General features: G+C 34.1%; 1 long non-coding RNA gene across 1 annotated transcript; it reads right to left on the bottom strand.

Annotated features, from left to right (window-relative positions):
- Positions 1-6269: 6269 nt before the first annotated feature.
- On the bottom strand, positions 6270-11026 carry LOC128546592 (uncharacterized). Its single transcript, XR_008366052.1, has 2 exons — positions 10490-11026; positions 6270-8517 (listed from the first exon to the last, which is right to left on the bottom strand). It is a non-coding gene; the product is annotated as an uncharacterized LOC128546592 (long non-coding RNA).
- Positions 11027-23626: the final 12600 nt, after the last annotated feature.

Genomic DNA, 23626 nt, shown 5'->3' with positions numbered 1-23626 from the left:
GTTTTTAACAGTTAAAGTTACAGTATTAATTTTTCAAATTCTTATCAAAACTGGGTGGGGCATTTTTCAGGTCTTATCATTATATCGTCCTTTCTGCTGATTTAATTTCTATAATGGTTCTTGACTGGGCAAATTACGGAGGAGAATTTTTCCAGAAGGTGCGGTATGTTTAGGTTGTTGGAGGATGGTCATTATGTTTTGAATTCGAGTTTATTTTGTTAATAATGTCATTATATTGAAAATTATTGATTTCTTCGCATCGTATTTTTAACATATATATGAAGAATACTAGTACATTTGATGGAGATATATTAGGCATTTCAAATAAGAAAGGAAGTACTTAATAATGATTTAAGTCTTTGACACTAGCATTATGACAGAGGCAGATCGGGTTAGATTTGGATATGTTTCTCTTTGTGAACTTCGATTTAAAAGGAGAGTTTCCTCTAATCTCCTGCATTTTTTAAATTTTTGGATTAAAAAAGTCCCGCGGTGCATATTTGTCATGTCAAATATATCGTCTATGCTTCAGTAAGTTTTATGACCCCGTCTTATTATGTGACATCGTTGAGATCGCAATGCTACGGTCATAATCAGCAAAGCGGCCTGTGTTTAATCGTGTCGGTGGCATTGTAATTATACAATGTATAATATTTTCGCTGAGTAGAAACCCAGCTGTTACTTTATGATGGAATATTAGTATTAAGATAAAAAACTGATGTTTTGTTCTGTCAAAATGTCACAATATTTATTTTTTATTTATTTTCTAACCTCCCACGGGATTGTGCTCCCATTTAAAACAATGGGAGGTTTTCACCCGTGGGGTTTACGATTATTTTTTATTTCGCACAGTAATACATCTTTAAGTTAAATTTGAGTTGATATTGATAAAATTATAATTAATTAGCAAAAAGAGAAACATTAAATGCAATTTCAAAAATTCATCGAGTCGCCAGTGGGGGGTTTCCTCCCATAAAGAAAATGGGAGTTTTTTTCAAAAGTCGTTTTTCAACGCGAAATCATGTCACAACAGTTTTTTATTGTAAAAATTATTAATTTGAGTTAAAATATTTTGATTTGAAAATTTTAGAAAAAACCCACGGTTTTTTTCTCCCGTAATTGGTAAAGTGGGAGAAATCCACCCGTGGGACCTCCCATGGGTTAGCAAAAATCCCATGGGAGGAAAAAATACTCCCATGAGAGGACCCACTTTGAAAACCTCCCATGAATTCATTCTTTAACATATAAAGAAGAAAACGACCAATTATTACTCTATGGGATTAGAACTATCGTTAAATGTAAAAAAATCAGAGAAAAGTCAAAGGCAAAAGGTAGCTGAGTTTGCGAAAATTCCGGATTTGCAAACTAAATCCGGAGACTGTTAGATACAAAACGACCTTCGGTAACCCATTCTTCTATTCAAATACTTTTATAATTTTGACAAAAATGACTTCAATAATATTTTTGTGCTGCTGTTCCATCAAAACGTTCTTTAAAGCCCAGAATGAGCTTGAGGCACGTTTAGAGATATTTGGTAGGGGTGTAGTCGAGTCGGTATAATAAACAAGACACCAATGCTCCTCTTTGAAAGCACTGAATAACATAAATACCGACAATTAAGCTAAAACCTATAATTTCTGTGTAAACAGGCTGTTACATGAACAGAACTTAGTTTGAAGCATTCTGTGCTCAGTGCTGTCTCTAAAAATATGACTTAGTTGAAGAGATGAAAAAATCACATATCATATCATTTACTTCTTCAACATTTCACTTGGGATCATAGCAGTGACAAGTTGTCTTGTGATGAAGGCAGGTTTCATTAAAAATTATTCTGAAATATCCCTTATACGATGTATGTAATGAAAGTAGTTACCAAGAGCTTCAGTTAAAGAAATAAACAGTAACTGACTTGTCGCATGTCCAATGTGTTTATATTGCAATGTGTTTATTATGCATTTGTTTTTTCCGTTTTAGGACAAATAGAACATTAGGTTACTGTCCTTATGTAGAGAGCGTATAAGAGATTTCGCGTACATTGGTTTTTGCAAATAAAGTGGGTTTTACAAGTGCATCGGTTACGAGTAAAAATGTAAACAACGGACTCTGTCTATGAATCATTGGAATGAATGAATGACAGTCGATCTTAGTCATAATACTGATTGACAGTGAATGCTATTAACTTTGTGCGGTGCAGAAATGTATTTAATTTCTAACTGTAGTTACTTGCAATTGAAATTCTCTCAAAATATGTGAAATGATTGCTTAAATTTGAACAAAGCTCGTTGTCTTTGCCGTTTGCCTGCTGCTAAAAGGGAAAATGTAAAAGATTCGGTGTAAGTTATATGACTACTAGTTAGTAAGTTCAAACACGTGAGAGAAATTTGGACAGTTTTAATCGATTAAAATGTTTGCAAATTTAGATTATATTTTTTTCTTTACACGAAAATTGCCGTTAGGAAGCAAAGCCAATACGCCGATAATCCGGAGTACACTGAACATATTATTGTCACAAAATTGTTCCAGTTCACATAATGTAGTCGGGTAGAGAATAGGAGTGCACTTAAACTGCCTAGCTATAGATACAGTAACTGCTGTTATAGGGAAGTGGTAGAGGTGTGACATATGTTAGATTTTTCTCTAGGCTTCCCTTTATGTATGTATCGAAGTCAATTTATTAGGACTATTTCGCGCAACTTCTCAGGTTGGATTGTGTTTAAGTTCTAATTTACCTTCTATTTATGGGTGTTATTTTGAACTTAGAAATTCGATACTATCTGAGACTTAATTTTTTTGAGAATCGAAGAAACTGATATAGAGTAACTTCCGTAATTAAGTCGAAATATATGCCTGTAATTACGAATTTTATTATCAAGTGTAAAAAATAATAAGAATTATACCATTAAGATATGTAAAAAAAATGTATCATGTCACATGTACAGGCGCAACAATAAACAATATTTCATGCAGCATGTATTTTAATGTCATACCGGCAAGAAGGTTGAAACATGACCAATATTCAACGTTGATTCAACGTCAGATAGTGACCAAACAGCAACAGAGCATCTCTAATTCAGTTGAAATAAGGTTGATCAACGTCACGACCAAGTTTCAACTTTGATTCAACGTTGTGTGTGTCTGCTGGGTAACTATATCAAATTGTAGCGCCAAGAAGACCGATTTATATTTTTATATTCGTATCAATACCATAATTTTTGAAGTAATCAAACAGTCGCATAAAATTGGAAATGTAAGGAGACTTCAAGCATAATTTGCGTTTTGATGCCATTTAAGGTGGTTCGGGGATTTCCTACGAAAATTTCGAAGCATGAGATATAAGACTGATATTAGGTCTGTATGTACTAACATCTCCTGTCTTTCATTTGGAGGAAAAAGAAAATCGTTCCGAGTCCAAATTTCCTTTGAAGAGTGCCACCTGGAGGCACATGTATTTTTCAAGGGAAATCGCCGTTTTTCTGTAATAATCGCATTAAAATTAATATTATTACAATTTTTCAAACTCAGGAATATACTAATAAACTTTGATAATGTGGCAGATGAGTCCATTAAGTCTAGGAGTGTTCAAAGATAATCCTTCATAGATCTATTGTGCAGCAAATATTAGATTTACCTGTATTTGAAAATAAACAGTGTCGACTGTATTGAGGTCAACTACCACATTATCAAAGTTTATTAGTAGCTAAATTCAATGTTATTGTTTACATGTTGCGTTTTGTAAATTATTTCATTTGGAAAATGCTTAAATAAAGAGATATCCGTAGTAGTGGTGGGGAAAAATAGCGAAAACATTCAATGGCCGTTTAGCCGAAATAAAATAAAACGGAACGGGCAAAGTTCTTGATTTTCAAATATACTCTTCTTTAATCATTTCTGAACAAGAAAATATAATAAAAATAGGGGGTCTTCACGGCAGATGTTTTGTAAATTTACTTTTTATTTGTTTTGGCAATCTAAATATTGTGACGTTGATATACCAATAACGTCTTTAACGTCGCGCAAACGCTGAGTTCATTATGTCTTTTATTGATATAAACAGGACCTTTAGAGTCCACAAAAAAATCTTTAGAATCGTTTTTATTTGAATATATTCACATGATGTACATTGTTGCGTATTTTACAGTCAAAGTATATTATCTAGTTATATATGTCAGAGTCAGTTAAAGCTACTTGCCCACAGTTTGGGTGAAATTTTTCAACATGTACATGTTCACCAAGTTTGGCACAAAATGTGAATATGTCGCGCTAAAACATGTACTGAATATTGTATAAGTGGTTGAATTGTTTATGAAAATGTTTAATCTTGCATAACTCGCGTATCTGGCTCCGTATTCAAGGGCTAGTTAAGAGGTGGGGGGAGGGGGGTAGAAAAAATCTTATCAGTTTAGCCGCTATGATATAAAACGGAGCTGTCAAAATTATTTATTTTCAAAAAAAGGTTTCTTTAATTATTCCCCGACAAGAAAATAGAATAAAAGGAGTGATTTGCAAATTTACATTTGAGCCGCGCCATGAGAAAACCAACATAGTGGCTTTGCGACCAACAGCATGGATCCTGACCAGACTGCGCGGATCCATGCTGGTCGCTCATTTTACCTTTTGTATGAAATGTTTAAGTGCGAAACTGAACGACATTCCTTATTGCTTTTCAGTATTTCAAGTGACTAGCTAACAACGAATCTACTGTTTACAAGATACGAAATGTGTGCTTTCCACACAAAAATGAAATACATTTTTAACGAAAAAGAACATTTTGAACGGTGGCAAAAACATAAATATGTTTCTTTTTTGTTATGATACATAACTTTATTTAGAAATTTTGATTTTTATTATATTCTAATTGTGTATTATATTTATTGCTTTTTAAACGTATATAGAATATTTTCAATAAATAAAAATCAATGTGTTTTATTTATTAAATATGTTCTATATGGAATCTTAAGCAGATGATGGATAAATGAGATAATGCCTCTTACGGTAAAAATGTACTTCAGTTGAAACTTGAAACGGTTTCTTGAATAAAGCTCATTTTGGTGCCGCTTAGTGCATTAAATTTATAACGTCAACGTGAATGCACAATGCAAACCGTATTGAGGGAAAACTTGCTTCGAATCGACATAACAAAAAGAAAACTCCAACTCATTTCGCTTCAAAACATTCAGAAAATAATATAAAACAGATACAGTCGACGCAAACGATATTTTAGGATGGAAAGATGGAAGAAGAGTGGTTTAACTGACGCTGCTTTCGAAAAGTTTAGAGGCATGCGTTCATAGTTCAGACCCGCTGTTTCTGTCAGATGTTTTCAAGGAAACGCACTTTCGACATTGTTCACTGTTGTACTTACAAAAGGTTTCGATTATAGAATTTCGGCGGGAAATTGGGATCATTCTTATTTGATGAAGGTTCCATTCCAAAACCGAAGTATGGTATTCCAGTGCTGAATGTAATATAAAAAAAAGTAACCACTATGATTTCATCTCGTGCATGTCTTTTGGTGTTTCAAAAATTTTAAAAGCTGGATAAAACTAAGAAATAATTAAAACCACCACGTACATTTGTGCTTTGAAATGTTTTCGCCAGAATGCTGAAAACAAAGTATTTTACTGGTATTTAGTGTAAAAGTACATTCTGACGCAGGTGCGAATAAATTCGGATATTTCAGGACTGCAACTCACTGCAGACCTGGAACGCCTGTATAAATTACAGACTCCGGTACATACCGGATTCAAGCAATTTGAATGAATATTATCTTTAATTTATTGGTGGGTGCTAGGGTAGTTATATATATATACAGTCAAACCCGGCTGCAGAACCTCCCTTGGGGACTGAAAAATGCCGGTATTTGTGAAAACATATATTTTCTCAAGACAGGTGACGTGTGACGATAGTAAGCAGGTTATATTTTTTGAGGCTGTCTACAGTACGGGTCTGACTGCATAAGGGAGTTCATCGGTTCTAAGACAAAGGTGAATGTACCAAATAATATAGCAAATAAATAAATATATAGCATGGTATATATGAAAATGATGAGAAAATATGAAAGACAAAGCTCCAGCTAAAATGCCTGGAAGCATCATAGCAGCGCGAAGGTGCAGAAAACTATGAAAATAAGCGCAGAACATACTAGACCTAATAGGAAATAGTAGGTTCTAGTACTTCGCACTAATGAGAAACGAGGCAAAGATGCTCACACCGATCTCTATGACATGAGATGATATATAAACAGAAATATTCTTCCTAGATTAAGTAAATGCGAAATGAAACATAACACCAAGATCAAGATAAAATCTGATGTAAGTCAAGAAAGTCTTCAGCAAACAAACGCACAAAAATATTAAAATATTGAAAAAATTGTTTCAATGTAATATATGAACAAACGGACCGGTGCGAGGGAATGGTTATAGCAAACTATGCTACAATAATAATATAATCCATCCAAGCGATTGACTGAGCTAACCAGCAGACTGGAAACGTAAGAAAACAGGTGGATTTACATGTCTGTTTCAACATAACCCATGTGTTAGAGGTTTGTAGCAAAGTGATCCACAAATTATAAAAATATGTACGAACCTACACGTACATATAACAAATGCAACTTTCGGCTGATCAGTAATAATCGTATGGCCGATAAGTTGAACAACCCTGTTTATATAAGACACAGTCAATCCATGGACCAGGTGAATGGCCGACCACATGGTACAAGGCCCCCTCTAACGGTTAAAGAGCGCCCGCCCAATAACACCAATAATAAGAGATGACCAACCGAGCGCGAGGTTGCAGATACGAGAAGGTCAACCTAGACAAGTGAGATTTTATTTTGATACTGCTGTAGTATACAAGAATAAAATATTTTGTGTTTGTTTGTTTGTTTGTTTTGGGTTTAACGCCGTTTTTCAACAGTATTTCAGTCATGTAACGGCGGGCAGTTAACCTAACCAGTATTCCTGGATTCTGTACCAGTACAAACCTGTTCTCCGCAAGTAACTGCCAACTTCCCCACATGAATCAGAGGTGGAGGACTAATGATTTCAGACACAATGTCGTTTATCAAATAGTCACGGAGAACATAAGCCCCGCCCGAGGATCGAACTCGCGACCCCGAGATCCGTAGACCAACGCTCTTACCTACTGAGCTAAGCGGGCGGGCAAAATATTTTGTGAATCACTAAATATTGCTCACAACACGGACAAAAATTAAAATGAAATTAAAATTGACTTGAGTCAAACATTTTAATAAAGAAGACTTTCTTTACTGTACCCCGAATAAAGATTACAATTTGTAAGCACCATTTAAGTCACGACAATAAAATAATTCTAAATTGATGAAATCAGATCAATGCAAATAATGTATGTTTACTAATAAAATCAAGTTTATATACGCATACACGCCTTATTTCTTTCCTTCACTTTATAACTAATACCAAACAAACAACTTAAACTGGTTTCAAAGATGATGGTTAACTACTGTTCATATAACAATCAATATCCCAATAACACAATGCATCAATAGAACGCCTTCGAAATATATATAGACAGAAATATCATAATTCTTTCCAAATATGCATGTACTTAAGCAATCTATATGCCGAAAGAAACATAAAATATACCGGACTATTTATGAACATATGCAGTAAGACAGAATACAGAATGGACAATTCATATGTAATATGACAAATACTTGTCATGTTATCTTAATCTTTACGCATTATTATTATTATAATTATTATTTTTTGTTTTAATTTCATCTAAAAACTACCCAGAAAGACAGGTTAATCGTATGCTGCGAGCCGGCTGCCCCAACCCTAACTCTTTTCTATTTTTTATGATATTTTTATATAAGAGGGGGGAGGTAGGGAGAATCCGAGGCTCTGACCAGCGAAAAGGCTCTCTCCAACCCCTGCTTTCCGAGTATTTACTATCATCAATGTTTCTAGTAGATAAATTAAATGTGCCAAACAGAACAAAAACAACGCGAAAAACTGGGTAATGTTCATGAGCTGTCATCGAATTATAAATCGATGTACAAAACGATGTCCTACAAAAATATTTCAATTATGTTTGTTTTGCTTTTTTACAGAATAAATGACATTAAGACCATCTCCTCATATTTCTGCAAATACAATGCCAGAATTTGGCGAACCCGCATGCTATCGCTTTGTGTAGTAAACCCGCACTAATTCATGATATCTTCGTGCTTAAATTCAAACCAAATTTAACAAAAAACAACAAACAAAGTACCAAAAAGAAAAAGATAGTAACATTCGGAATGTTTATAAATGAATACATGCAGTTAAAAATCAAGCTGGTTTTCATTCAACCGTATTGTTCCATGATGATTAAATGTACCAACAGAAGCATACTAGCAAAATTTAGTTTATACACACACACTGTAAAGAGTTTGTTCTCTAATATACCATATATTACAGAAGCGGCGTGACATGTTTGGTGCAGCAGTACATTTTGTGGCAGGGTTCAGCAGTATGATTCACCATTGTGACCCTGAAACAGATTAAACTTGACGGCAGAAATATGCAAAAAAACAACAAAGTTACTGTAATGGGAAGGGTGGGAGGGAATTTTTGTAAACGATCTGTCCTCTACGGGTTTCCGATAAAGAATGTACTTGTCACTGCACTAAATTTGCCCATGAAAATCCCGTGGGATTAAAACTTGTCAGACTAGTATTTGAACTGATACGACTATAAATACAAATACAGGTGCGGATTAGCAGTGAGGCTTTATGTTAGACAAGACGATACCCACCAAAATTAAAACAATTTATTTCATAAGAGAACATAAATTTACTTAATTTATTGGTGGGTGCTAGGGTATATATATATATATATATATAAATATACAGTCAAACCCGGCTGCAGAACCTCCCTTGGGGACTGAAAAATGTCGGTATTTGTGAAAACATATATTTTCTCAAGACAGGTGACTCCCCGGCCGCGTCATACCAAAGACGTAAAAAATGGTACTAGCAGCTTCTTCGCTTGGCGCTCAGCATTAAGGGGATAATGCTAGGACTGGTCAGCCCGGTGTCAGTATAATGTGACTGGGTGGGGTATCATGCCACGTGTCTACGGCGTGATATTCCAGTGAGGTAGCACTATAAAGTTGGGCATTGTGCTCACTGCTACAAGTAGACACCGTCGTTTATATGACTGAAAAATTGTTGAAAAAGACGTTAAACCCGAACACACACACACACACACACACACACACACACACACACACACAAGACAGGCGACGTGTGACGATAGTAAGCAGGTTATATTTTTTGGAGGCTGTCTACAGTACGGGTCTGACTGCATAAGGGAGTTCATCGGTTCTAAGACAAAGGTGAATGTAAACAAGTAATATAGCAAAAACAAAACAAAATTATGTGGGATAAGGCCGTGACTTTATTGTAAATTTTCAAATGAAAATTATGGCATATTGTAAATATATAGCATGATATATATGAAAATGATGAGAAAATATGAAAGACAAAGCTCCAGCTAAAATGCCTGGAAGCAACATAGCAGCGCGAAGGTGCAGAAAACTATGAAAATAAGCACAGAACATACCAGACCTAATAGGAAATTGTAGGTTCTAGTACTTCGCACTAATGAGAAACGAGGCAAAGATGCTCACACCGATCTCTATGATATAAAATGATAACTATAGATTTCAACGAATGTAATGCATTTTAGATTTTAGTACTAATAAGATTTACAATATTCTATACCGAAATGCACATTACGTGTATTGAGGGCCACTCAAGATTTTATGAAAATAAAATTCGCCAATACGAGGTATGCAGTGAATATACGTTTACTCAATAGGTACAGCAGGTCATTGACAAACAGTTAAAGTCTAGAGCTAGAAATAACCTTTTGCTATGTACCTTAATTTTTAAGATGTATCAAAATCTATGAAACTCGCTGCATATTTTACATATTGTATATCTTTAAATGTTACAATGTCATTCAGGTACATGCACATATTATCCAATAGTTCGATTACTATAAGCCAGGGTCGTCATGAAACCTTTTGCTGAGGTTTCAGTCAAAATGTATTATCTATTTATTTTGAACGAACATCAGACGAACGGACGGACGGGCGGACGAATAGGAAACCAATAGCCATAAGACTTTCAATTAGAAGAGGCTTACTGCCACTGACTTGTTACGTCATAAACAGAATATGCTTGAACAGTTTCCTGTGACGTCTTCTTTGCATTCATATTATTGAAATTATTATTCATATCATTATTGTTATTATAATTATTATTATTATTATTAACATTTTAATGCAGAATTGATTCAATTCTGTTTTACACCTATTTTCGATATTTCTTGATTATTTCGTTTTCCATATCAATGCATTTTTATAACTTATTCTTTTACATGCAGGCAGTTAAGTAATGCATGCAACGGACCTAGATAAATCGGATCTAATAAAAATAACCAGGTACAGCAGTTACCTTTCAACACAAGGTGCCCCAATAGCTGCCGATCCCGACCATGCCACGCCGCTCCTATAGCTAAACTGTTTAAAGACATTAGGAGAATAGCCGGTTGACGACATTAGTTTTCTGCAGCCCCTTATACCAGAGATTGACCGTGTTAATGCTGGTGTTACAGTTGCTGACGTAATGGATTATCCGCATCAAAGCGTACAGGCTAGAACTGCGTCTAAAAATAATGTGTATGCATTTCATTAGCGTGTAACAAAATTGATAACCCAAATCCGTATTTTAGTCATTAAGAAATACATTTAAAGCTGAATATTGTTCAAAATATAACAATAATCTGTATTAATTTAATATATAAGTCCTTGTATATGATAATCTTTTGCAGAACGGAACCATGCAAAGTATTAGCAGATTCGGTTCGATTAACTTGGCTCATGGGAAATCACTCGTGGCACTCCCAAGTATAGTGCTGCTTATTTCATTTAGCTCAGAATGTTTGTGTTTTTATTTCTATAGCACCGTTCTCCATAAGTTTCGTTGTTTTGCTAGATTTTATTCTTATGTAAAATACTCTCAGAAACAGTTACCAGACTTAAGTATGAAAAGCACATCTTACCTTACTTCGAACATGTCCGCATTATATTGTTTAACAGTTCTGAAAGAGCTTTGTAATTTCATTACAATGAATTAATAATATATATATAAATCCGTGAATTATTTGATTTAAACATGACGCTTTCGTGCTTTAAGAAATATTTCTACGACTTAGAATTGTGACAGTATGTTATTAATTTTCATAAGCATCACTTACCATTTACTGTTATACATTACAACAGTTGAGATCTAGGTTACCCTGCTGATGTATAAAATGAAAATATATCTTACATTTCTTTCGATATCTAACAAACAGCAGCTAACCAATATGTTACATTATGAAAACATCCAATATACACGTATCTTTCTTGTCAGCTGTTAATGTTTCATGCCATAGTATGAACCCAACTGGAACGCTCTCTTGCCAGTATAGCTAATCAAGTTAATATAACCAATTTCGTTCCTGGACACGTAAAAGCGTAAGCTTACATTACCTTATTACATACCAATTTTCCTATGTGCAGTCTCTACGAACACTTCAACCATCTGACTGAAATACTGTTAAAAACGGCATGGAACTAATTAATTGTATGTCGCTCCTTTCTCATCGGACCTGTTAAGCTGTAACTAGACTATGCAGCATGCTTTTTATCATTTGAAGCAAGATATATAAAGTATAATTTTGACAATTGGTAAGAAACAACCAAATGTATATTTCTATTTGATTTAATGACATAATAGTTTGTAATTTTTTTTTTAAATTATATTAGGCTACAAAGCAAAATTCTTTGATTAATCCCAGCGATACTAAATCATGTTACAAAATATTTCCGCAACAATGAACGTTAGAAATGCATAAACCTCAATACGCCTCGGGTGAAACCAGTGCATGCATATTGTACATATGATTAAAGTCCATAAATAATAATGACCGAGAATAATGTACAGGAACTAACGTACTGCATTTTTGCGCATGTACATGCAAACAAAAAAACGCTCGACCACACCCATGTTTTACCTGTGAGTGTTTGTCAGCTCACTATGTCTGTTAATTTTATTTATTTATTTATTTATTTTATTTTTTTAACTAAAATTCACTTTAGACTGATTCAGTCAGTGATTGAATAAAACCAAATAACCAATATCTTGCTGATTGTACGATGAACACGTGACTCCATTACTTTCCAGAGGACATATTCAAATGCCGTATAAACAGAAAGTTCAGCAATCAAAATTATAAGCGCAGACATCTAAAGAAAATATATAATGTATACTCATCTCAATTGTGAATTCTCAAAACAGTAGCGCTGCAGTTTTCCGTCGTAATCTTCTTTAAATTTTTGTAAACGATCTGTCCTCTACGGATTTCCGATAAAGCACTGCACTAAATTTGCCCATGAAAATCCCGTGGGATTAAAACTTGTCAGACTAGTATTTGAACTGATACGACTATAAATACAAATACAGGTGCGGATTAGCAGTGAGGCGTTATGTTAGACAAGACGATACCCACCAAAATTAAAACAATTTATTTCATAAGAGAACATAAATTTACATAATGTATATATTTTGTGACCATTGTAATACTAACCCTAACCTTTTGTCAGTATATTATACATTTTATACACTAAATGCATGTTGTCGTACAATAATTTGCGTATTTTTGCCGTGCGCTCCGATTGATAATCACTTCAGGACATGCGCAGAAGACCGCTCCTCCAGCTATGACAGACTGCAACGAGCAACATCGCTTAAGGAATGTCCGTGACATTGAACGCAAAGTGAACAGAAGTTACGATATGAAGCATCAATTGGGGATTTTACATTTATGCTTTTTGATGCGCTTTGTCAGATTTTTCTGTTGATTTTCTTTTCACAACTTTGCATATCATGGATCACAAATGTATCATAATTAAAATGATTATAGTGAAGTCTACAAGCAACCACCGACTGGATATATTCCTTAATGAGTTACTGAGATCATTGCGTTGGAGATGCACGGCTTAAAATGTACCATGAATTGATTAGAGTGAAGTCGTCATGCATTAAGTTAGCCCTAAAACTGTTTCAAAAATGGATAAATCAGTTTAGCAGTTGCGTATTGGTTGCACGCAATGCTAATTACGACGCCAGTATTCAGGAATCCATGTGAATGTAGACTCTGTTCTTGCAGACAGTCTAATAGAATTTGAGACAGCCTGAAATTTTAATACCCTGTCAGAAACGGCAAGGGTGTCCGTGGCTAGTCATCATTAGTAAATGACATTTTACATAATAATATAAACAAAATAATTAGCGTCTTCAAGGAAATCGTTTAACTGACATTAAAGTATATTAAATTTTCTAGATAATATACTTAGATTGTATATTACTTAACACTGTAAATAATGTGAATCTATTTAGTAAAAATTAGGGGGTCTTCACGACAGATCCCCCCTATTTTTTCATTTCAATATTTCATTTTTGTGCACTTTCATCATCCTGGATAATTTATACAAAAATGTATCTTTAAAGGACATAATGAACAAAACATTTGTGTGACGTTAACACCATAAATGACGTATCAACGTCACAATATTTAGATTGCCAAAACAAATAAAAAGTAAATTTACAAAAAATCTGCCGTGAAGACCCCCTATTTTTATTTTATTTTCTTGTTCAGAAATGATTAAAGAAGATATTATTTGAAAATCAAGAACTTTGACTGTTTCGTTTTATTTTATTTCGGCTAAACGGCCATAAAATACATTGAATATTTTCGTTATTTTTCCCCACTCCTACTACGGATATCTCTTTATTTAAGCATTTTCCAAATGAAATAATTTACAAAACGCAACATGTAAACAATAACATTTATTTTAGCTATATTCCTGAGTTTGAAAAATTGTAAGAACATTAATTTTAATGCGATTATTACAGGAAAACGGCGATTTCCCTTGAAAAATACATGTGCCGCCAGGTGGCGCTCCTCAAAGGATATGTTGACTCGGAACGATTTTCTTTTTTCTCCAAATGAAAGACAGGATATGTTAGTACATACAGACCTAATATCAGTCTTATATCTCATACTTCGAAATTTTAGGAAATCCCCGAACCACCTTAAATATTGAAATTTCAAATATCCTTGAAAATGAATGAATTTGTTCAGGAGTGAAATAAAATTGTTGAACCTTGAAATAAAGCAATTACAATACAGAGTTAACTAACATTAAGTCCAAAAGAGAAAAAATACCCGTAAAATACCTGTATAATTTAGTGCAGGTTACTAGTATTGTGTACGTATCGATTGCTGAACGAAACACCAACGTAACTCAATGAATTTAAAGGAAAAGATAAGACAGTTTTCCGTTCAACCCTCGGTATGATTAATTTCTCTGCAATGCCATGTTTTGTTTATTGCTCTACTAAATCGAGGTTGGGTATTTTTGCCGCAGGGAATACAAATGTAAATTGTTACAAGTTGATGAGCTATAATTGATTTATTCCCAATCGATATTTTAATCATCAGCTTTATGCAGAAGTAATTTATCAGGCGACTCGTGGACGCGAATAGGTATTATCTATTAATAGAATTAGTGTAATAGGAGAAGCCGGGAAACAAAATGCAAACAGGGAAGAACATATTAGGACTCTATAGGTTGGTCAACGCTACTAATAAACTTTGCTAATGTGACATTTGAGTCCAATAAGTCCAGGGGTGTGCAACATTAAATCTTCTAATATAGATATTTATGGATAGTCATTTATAGGCGGTTACATGGAAGGATATATCGTTCATCACCCTGACAGTAGGTTCGAAACCTCGATTAACCTTACTTTTTTTCTGACTGATTTTATATTCCGTATAATAGACTTTGCTTCATCAGAATAGTTTAGCATTATTTTCTAATGCCATATTTTAGTCAAAGCAACGACTGTCAAATGATACAATTCTAATGTTCGCAATCGATTCTCATACATTTACTCATAGTAAGTGCACGTTTTTTTCTGCAAGATACACCAAGTTACATACCAATACAGAAACCGGTTTTTGAATCTTACGTTTCCAAAGAAAAACAATCTGTAATGCACATAAAACGTAATGCAAGGTCACCAAATAATTGCACGGCACTACTGCTGAAAAAAGATGCAATTAAAAATATACATGAAAAGTATTTATAAAAATCTCGAACCTACGAACAAGACTAAAATACTGGAAACAAGCGTGCTAGCCCTCTGTGCTATCGAGACTTTCCCGTTATTATAGCAAATATTAGATTTATAACTCTATACCCCCTTATTGATTTACTTAAATTGTATTGGAAAATAAACAGTGTCGATTGTATTGAGGTCAACTGCCACATAATCAAAGTTTATTTATACTCCTCGATCCAATGGACAGTTTGTTTTCAACCAAGCGTTTTATGAGGACATCCCTATTTCTGCGGCCATGCGGCATTTCTGCGGTCAACTGTGGCGCATTTATAATAAGTTCATGATAAAATGCATACATCTATCGTTTTATATTGTTTGACCAGACAGCGCTAAAATGTCTGATATGTTTTAGATGATAGCTAAATAAGACCGATGATCGGATTTAAACTGCATTTAGATAATTCTATTTTAAAAATACACGATCCGCGGGTATCACATAGCGACAAAGACCAATAGTTTATTATGTATTGTTTAATATTTTTGGGTCAGTGCCGTCAGTTCGTTGACTGACCGAAAGCTTGTTTTGTTTACCACACAAATACACACGCTGAAGGTCATATGACTTAAAAACACACACACAAACACAAAAAACGTAAATAATCGAAAGGTCGTGGCAAATCAAGCTGCAGAATTAAATATTATCATGGATTCAATAGAAATAAGTAGGAATTATTGATAAAGGAGCTGCATAGCATTACACATTTTGTCACGAAATAGGGGTAGAACACAACTGACAACGGAAACAAACCTGATCCTGTCTACAAAACCTGGTCCTGTCTACAAAAATGCTCGCATATTGCGTAAGGTTGAGTTGATGTGCTGTGATACGTAACTAAGACAACAATAAACTAAATGTTCTGTCGCCAGAATAATTTACTGAACGATAGTAAATAATAAAAAAGTGCACGAAGCACACACAATGCAAGTTCAAGTAATCAGGGTAATATTGCTAGAGCACTTCTATCATTTAATTTTTTTTTGTAAACGTTCAACGTTTCATAAAAAGTTTGTGACTTCAAACATTTTGCGAATAAAGTGATAGCAACGACCTGTGTTAATTACATCCAAAAATATTGATATACTAATAACATTATTCCGGCTCGTCCCGGCGGGACGGTATTACGAAAGACAGAAGCTATCGAATTCCAATGAGGCAGCTTTTACCTTACTTTCTGTGCGAACTATTATAACTTAATTGCGATTGCTTTAGCAAGCTGAGAACCAGTGTCGTTTTTGAAATGCCGAAAGAATTTCATCTTTGCGACTTTCGAATGTGTTGGTCCGAGAGCTCACGGACGTTTATTGCAACAATTGAGGTTAAAGAAGTTTATACATTTTTGGAAAACATATTTCATATCCTCCATGAAAACCCATTTCTTAAGTGTCAAAGCCGTGCCTATCTATATTTTATTCACTTATGTTTGTGATAGGGGAGGTAAAACTCACTTGTAAAAATATTAGGTGGTAGGGTAAAGTTTACGTCTACCAGTTTTTCACTGTTTAATTACAGTAACTATTTGATTGTCAGCAAATGTATATATGTCAAACAATGACAGAAATAAGAAATTCGTCCAAATGGAATGAAGGTCAAACTCGATATTCAAGGTAAAAGGTCAAATTTATGTGAAAATCACAAAAAATGGCATATTTGAAACTTATTTTTATTCTTAGAAAATAGTTTGTCATCATAAGTCATTCATCTTTACCTATGTAATGTATCAGCAAAAATCAGAAATACAAATATTATTGCAAAAAGTCAAGGTCAGCCCCGATAATTGAAGGTCAAAGTTCATTTTCATGCGAAAATGTGGGAACTGTTACCTTTACTTTTTCTAATCTGTTTAATATGTCTTCACATTATTAGTCGCTGAAGTTAATTGTTTTAATGTAACCCCAAAACCGCCAAGGGTAAAGCTAATATCAAAGGTCAAAGGTCAAATTTGTGTGAAAAACTGCATAAATAGCTTCCTGTTTGAAAAATAACAGATGCCTTTTTTTCATTATTAGTAACTACTCGTGATTTACTTTAATGTATATATGTCCCACAATGTCAGTATTAAAATATAGTCTGGAATGAGTCAAGTTCAAATGTGATGTTAAGGGTCAAAGGTCATTTTCAAGTAAAGGAATGAAAAAAAAATAGCTCTTTAATTTTTCTTTTTGTTGATAATACCTTGTCGATATTAGTCAATGATATCAGTTCATTTTTATGTATAAATGTTAGGCAATGTCCGGTATGCACATACAATTTCAAAACATTCAAGGTCAACCATAATATCAAAGGTCAAAGGTCAAAAGAGTGAGTAAAATGTTGCAATAATGTCACCTGTTTGTAATAATTATTATTGTTTAAAAGTATTTGTTTTGTCATGTTAGCAACTGATCGTTGTTCATTTTACTGTATATATGTCAGGCAATGTCATGGAAGAGAAAATAAGTCAAGGTCAAACCTGGTATTAAAGGTCAGGGTCATTTTTTTCATAAAAGATCAAAATGTAGTATACTTACTCATTACTATGTTCAAAAATAGCTTGTTATAATTCACTGTTAGCAATTTATTTTAATGTATACTTGTCAAGCAAGGTCAGCAATATAGGTCTTAAGTCAAAGCCAAACCGATTATCAAAGGTCAAGGGTCAAATGTGTGTGAAAATAAGCAAAAACAGCATTTCTGCTACGATTTTTCTTTATTGTTTTAGGGTATTTTTGTCAAAACCAGTAACTGATCATTATTCATTTTAAAGTATATATAACAAATGATATCATTCTCTCTTGATAATGAAAAATTAGTCAAGGTCAAACCTGACATTAAAGGTCAAAGGTGAGGGTCTTCAAGAAACTCGCCAGTATGAAAAAACTGGCTGGAACAAGTTGGGGAGCCAATGGAAAGAGCCTACGGCAAGCCTACACAGACACTGTTCGGCCAATAGCAGAGTACGCATCCACCTCATGGGGAACCGCGTCCTAAACCAGTAAAGATAAACAGGTTCAAAATTCAGGCCTGAGGATAATTCTCTGAGCAACGAAAACAACTCCAATAAAAGAAATGGAAAAGACAGCCAACCTTGATCCATTAGAGACAAGACGACAGTACAAAAGCCCTTGTGCAGGCAGAGAAGGCAAAGAGACTACCATCACATCCACTCCACTCAAAACTCGAGAGCAGAACCAAGAATGGATTGAAACGACAGAGTCTCAACCATATCGTCAAAGAACTGCAAAAAAGGAAAGCAACAACACTGGACGCAGAGGCAGAGCAGCTTGTACCCGATCAATGGGTTCCTAGACATTGTGCTTCGAAGATAAGACTGGAGGTGCCAGGAGTAGAAGAAAAGGGAAAACAGCATCAGGCTCACCAACAATCTCGAACGCTAGAAATGATCAATGACCGCTATTCAGCACACTCTTGGATCCCAAGAATGCTGGGAGTGATGCCTACATCAAATTTCCAGACAGCTCCACTCTCACACTCTCTTATCCAGTCGGCAAGAGATGCTCAAACTTCAACGCCGAGATGCAAGCCCTCACATCGGCCACACTCCAACTGTATGAGCGAGGAGAAAAGGGACAGAATATTGTTTTCTTAACAGATTCCAAGTCAACTCTTCAGACTTTCTCAGCAGGTCCATCAGACATCTTAACGAGACAGCTGCTTAAAACATCAATCTCCTGTCTGAGAGCAACAATGTAGCATTTCAATGGATTCCTGCACATGTGGGTATAGCCGGGCATAAAGCTTCAGACAAACTTGCAAAGGAAGCAACCAAGCAAATACAGCCCTTACCTCCAACTTCATACAGAGAAGCTCAGACTTTACTGAAGAACAGATTTGTGTCAGTCCGAAAGAACATAAATGGAGTCTACCTGCCCAGTCATGACAGTCTACACAAGCTAATCAAGCACAGCCAAACAACTATCCTCCGTCAGCGCACTGGACACTGTGGCCTGAGAAAACATATGAAGAAGCTGGGTGTTGCAGAGACAGCCAAATGTCAGTGCGGATTAGAGGAACAAACACCATTCCACATGCTGCAGAGCTGTTCCTATCTGGAAGAAGCACGCCAGAAAGTTTGGCCCACAGATATTTCATTTGAGACCAAGCTGTGGGGAAATGCCAGCGACCTGCAGAATACGGTGCATTTAATTGCCACATCTGATCTTAAAATATAAAACGGCCATAAGAAGATGAAACGCAGTAAGTAAGTAAGTAAGTAAGTAAGTAAAGGTTAACATTAAAATAAATAAAGTTATAACGACAAGATATTTTTTAACAAAGAAATAAAAGTCTTAACTTTTGAATTTTTACCCGATCATGAATTTTAGCCTTTAACATCAGGGCTGATCTATCAATGTCTATAGACGCATGTCTGATGATATCTTCATTGTTGGCATTGACCCATATATATATATATTAATATATATATTAATGACAAAATACCTTTAAACAATGAAAATTATTGCAAAAATGCTATTTTTGCGATCTTTCACACAAATTTGACCTTTTACCTTTGATATAACAATAAATCTGCTGTATTTTGAATTTTTTACATGAAAACAACCTTTGACCTTTAATGTCAGGTTTCACTTTGACTAATTTTTCATTATTATTTCAACAGTGATATTGTCTGTTATAGATATTTTAAAATGAATAATGATCAGTTTTACTATGACAAAATGCTGCTGTTTGCGAATTTTTTACACAGATTTGACCTTTGACCTTTAATAATAGGTTTGCCCCTGACTTATTGGGATAAGACCTACATTGCTGACCTTGCTTGACATGTATACATTAAAGTAAATTGGTAACAATGAATAATAACAACAAGCTATTTTTGGGCAAAAAAATGCTGCATTTTGTGCATTTTATACAAAAATGACCCCTAACCTTCAATACCAGGTATGATCTTGACATATTTTCTCTTCCATGACATTGCCTGACATATATACAGTAAAATGAACAACGATCAGTTGCTAAAATGACAAAATAAATACCTTTAAACAATAATAATTATTACAAACAGGTGATACTATTGCAGTATTTTACTCACTTTTTTTACCTTTGACCTTTGATATTATGGTTGACCTCGAATGTTTTGCAATTGTATGTGCATACCAGACATTGCCTAACATTTATACATGAAAATGGACTGAAATCATTGACTAGTATCGACAAGATATTATCAACAAAGAGAAAAGTTAAAGAGCTATTTTTTCATTATTTTACTTAAAAATGACCTTTAACCCTTGACATTACATTTGAACTTGACTCATTCCGGACTATATTTTATAACTGACATTGTGGGACATATATACATCTAACTAAATCCCGAGCAATTACTTATAATGAAAAAAGTTATCTGTTATTTTTCAAACAGGAAGCTATTTATGCAATTTTTCACACAAATTTGACCATTGACCTTTGATATTAGCTTTACCCTTGGCGGTTTTGGGGTTACATCTGCACTGCTGACTTTGCCTGACATACAAGCATTAAAACGAATTAACTTCAGCGACTAATAATGTGAAGACATATTAAACAGATTAGAAAAAGTAAAGGTAAACAGTTTTCACATTTTCGCATGAAAATGAACTTTGACCTTCTTTATCAGGGCTGACCTTGACTTTTTGTAATAATATTTGTATTTCTGATTTTTGCTGATATATACACATTACATAGATAAAGATGAGTGACTTATGATAACAAACTATTTTCTAAGAATAGAAATAAATTTCAAACATGCCAATTTTTGTGATTTTCACATAAATTTGACCTTTTACCTTGAATATCAAGTTTGCCCTTCATTCCATTTTGATGAATTTCTTATTTCTGTCATTGTTTGACATATATACATTTACTGACAATCAAACAGTTACTGTAATTAAACAGTGAAAAAACTGGTAGACGTAAACTTTACCCTACCACCTAATATTTTTACAAGTGAGTTTTACCTCCCCTATCACAAACATAAGTGAACAAGATATAGATAGGGACGGCTTTGACACTTAAGAAATGGGTTTTCATTGAGGATATGAAATATTGTTTCCAAAAATGTATAAACTTCTTTTGGCCTCAATTGTTGCAATAAACGTCCGTGAGCTCTCGGACCATGTTTATAATTATGTTTTGCAGTCTGTCGACATGGCTACTTTATTTTCTGATGAAGACATCACAAATTTTGTACGAAATGTTAAAGTAACGTTCAATATGTTTCCAATTTCTACATGATTTCAGTGAAAATTGAATACAGGATGTGACGAAAAATGTTCTGTATTTAGGTTATTTTATACTTTTTCAGTTCCTTCTTTATTTCATATAAACAATTAAATCTGTATTATTCATTTTCTCAATGAATAAAACTAAAACCTGCAAATTCACGATGAAAGTGGTCAAGATCTTTTCTCAATACAATAAGCAATTAAACTTAGGTAAACTTGGCATAAAACTGCCGCATCCTTATATGCCACATAATACCATAGGTGGCAAGGGACAGTATTTGAAAATTCTACCAATCTGCTGATACTAGTGCGAAATAAATCATAAAAAATCCGATTTTGAGAAATTCCAGGGCATTGTTGAACGGATATATTGTACATACTTAGCACTTCATTATGTGACATTTTCAGCCTGCCGATTCCGTTGTTTCTATGATAAAAACGAGTAAAAATCCGGTTTCAGGATACTAAATTTTGAGGCGAAATTGGCCCAAAATGCACACCTTGCGCGACCTGTACCGTATTATTTGCAAATGACTGGCCTTAAAAAGTATGTATATTTTTAAAGCATGTGACCAGACGAAAAATGGTGTGAAGAAAAGTGTCCCATTACATGCTCTGCCGCACTGTCCCGTACCATGGATACTTAGAATATTCTGAAAAGGTTGTCCCCTTCTAAAAATGAATGTCATTTGTAAAGAAATAAAAAACAAACAATTGCTGAAAACCATGTTCCACCTAGTAGGTGAAAACCATGTTCCATCTAGTAGTCCAGTAGAACTTGGACTGAACCTTGCAATCGGGGTATATACAAGGTATTTTTAGAGTTTCCTGTTCTTTAGACTCCAGTAAATGAGAATCCACCGGATGACATCTTGTCATCTTTGGGGAACATTTTTTATTGAAGAAAATTCAAAATGGCCGCCATCGTCGAATTTCAATGTTGTTCTTCTTGAAAAAAAATAATGAGAAACTTTTGTAGCGGGGTTTATTTAAGGTTATAATGCTTTATGTTGTTCATTAAATGGAGCGCACATAGTATCTCATGACTTTCGCGAGATCCTTTGGCAATTTTCTATTTATAGAATTCAAAATGGCTTCTGTTAACTGCCATAATACTTGCGCTTTCATAATGTCATCAGTTACGATTATTTCCGAGTACCACATGTGATTGATGTTTGAAAGAGTTATGTCATAGATTTATGTTTCAAGAAACATTTCTATGAAAACTAACACTGAATTATGAAAAGCAGGTTGACTTTTTGCTATATTCACTTTATTTTTCGTTTGTGGCATCCATGGGTAACATCAACTGGACCGTACTATCATATACATTAGATACCGTTTGTGCATATAAGATAAACATAGTATTATCAATGATATGTGGACAATGATGACAAAACTAAAAGCATATTGTAAACATAAGATATTGTTATTTTCAATTTACGCCGATCAAGTCACTTCTACTCTCAGTTAATTTTGAAAAATGCTAGTTCGATGGAAAGAAACTACCGCAAAAATAAATAATGCTGTGACCTTAATTGAAAGTTACACAGTTATTTTCGGTAAGATACACAATAAGAAATATTTATATTTTGTAAATTTCTTTAAAACTCCCAAAACTACATTACTTTGTTTAAATTCTATTACGTAAATTTAGAACAAAGGAAATTAGATCATGGAAGGAGCAAAACATAAAGTTTACTAGATTACATATATTTACTGAAATGCAGAAAATATTTTAAGTAATTTGTAAGACATTTTTACATCATATAGTATTGCATGGGTCTGGGGTTGGTAAATATTTTGCTGCCAAACATTAAATTTGTAAGTGGAAAACAACAAATAGCTCTGTATCATGTTATGGACCATAATTGTTGAATTCAGACTAAAATGGAGTCCTTGCATTTTAAGCATAAAGGTGTATATCTCAAGTTACCGGGGTAAGCTATCTTATTTCAAGTTCATCTTTGAGGTTATCATCTTGAAGTAAAACAGTTATTAATTCACCTTTGTATCGTTTGCATATGATCATTTGATGTACAAACGTACTGGAAGTTAATTGTGTGTACATTGTGTATGATGGTAATATAAGTTACCTTTGACCTATACTCATATCTCCTCATTTTAATCAATTTAATCAAA

The sequence above is a fragment of the Mercenaria mercenaria genome, chromosome 11, assembly GCF_021730395.1.
Source record: "Mercenaria mercenaria strain notata chromosome 11, MADL_Memer_1, whole genome shotgun sequence".
Lineage (NCBI taxonomy): Eukaryota > Metazoa > Mollusca > Bivalvia > Venerida > Veneridae > Mercenaria > Mercenaria mercenaria.
This window is presented reverse-complemented; position numbering and strand designations above follow the sequence as displayed.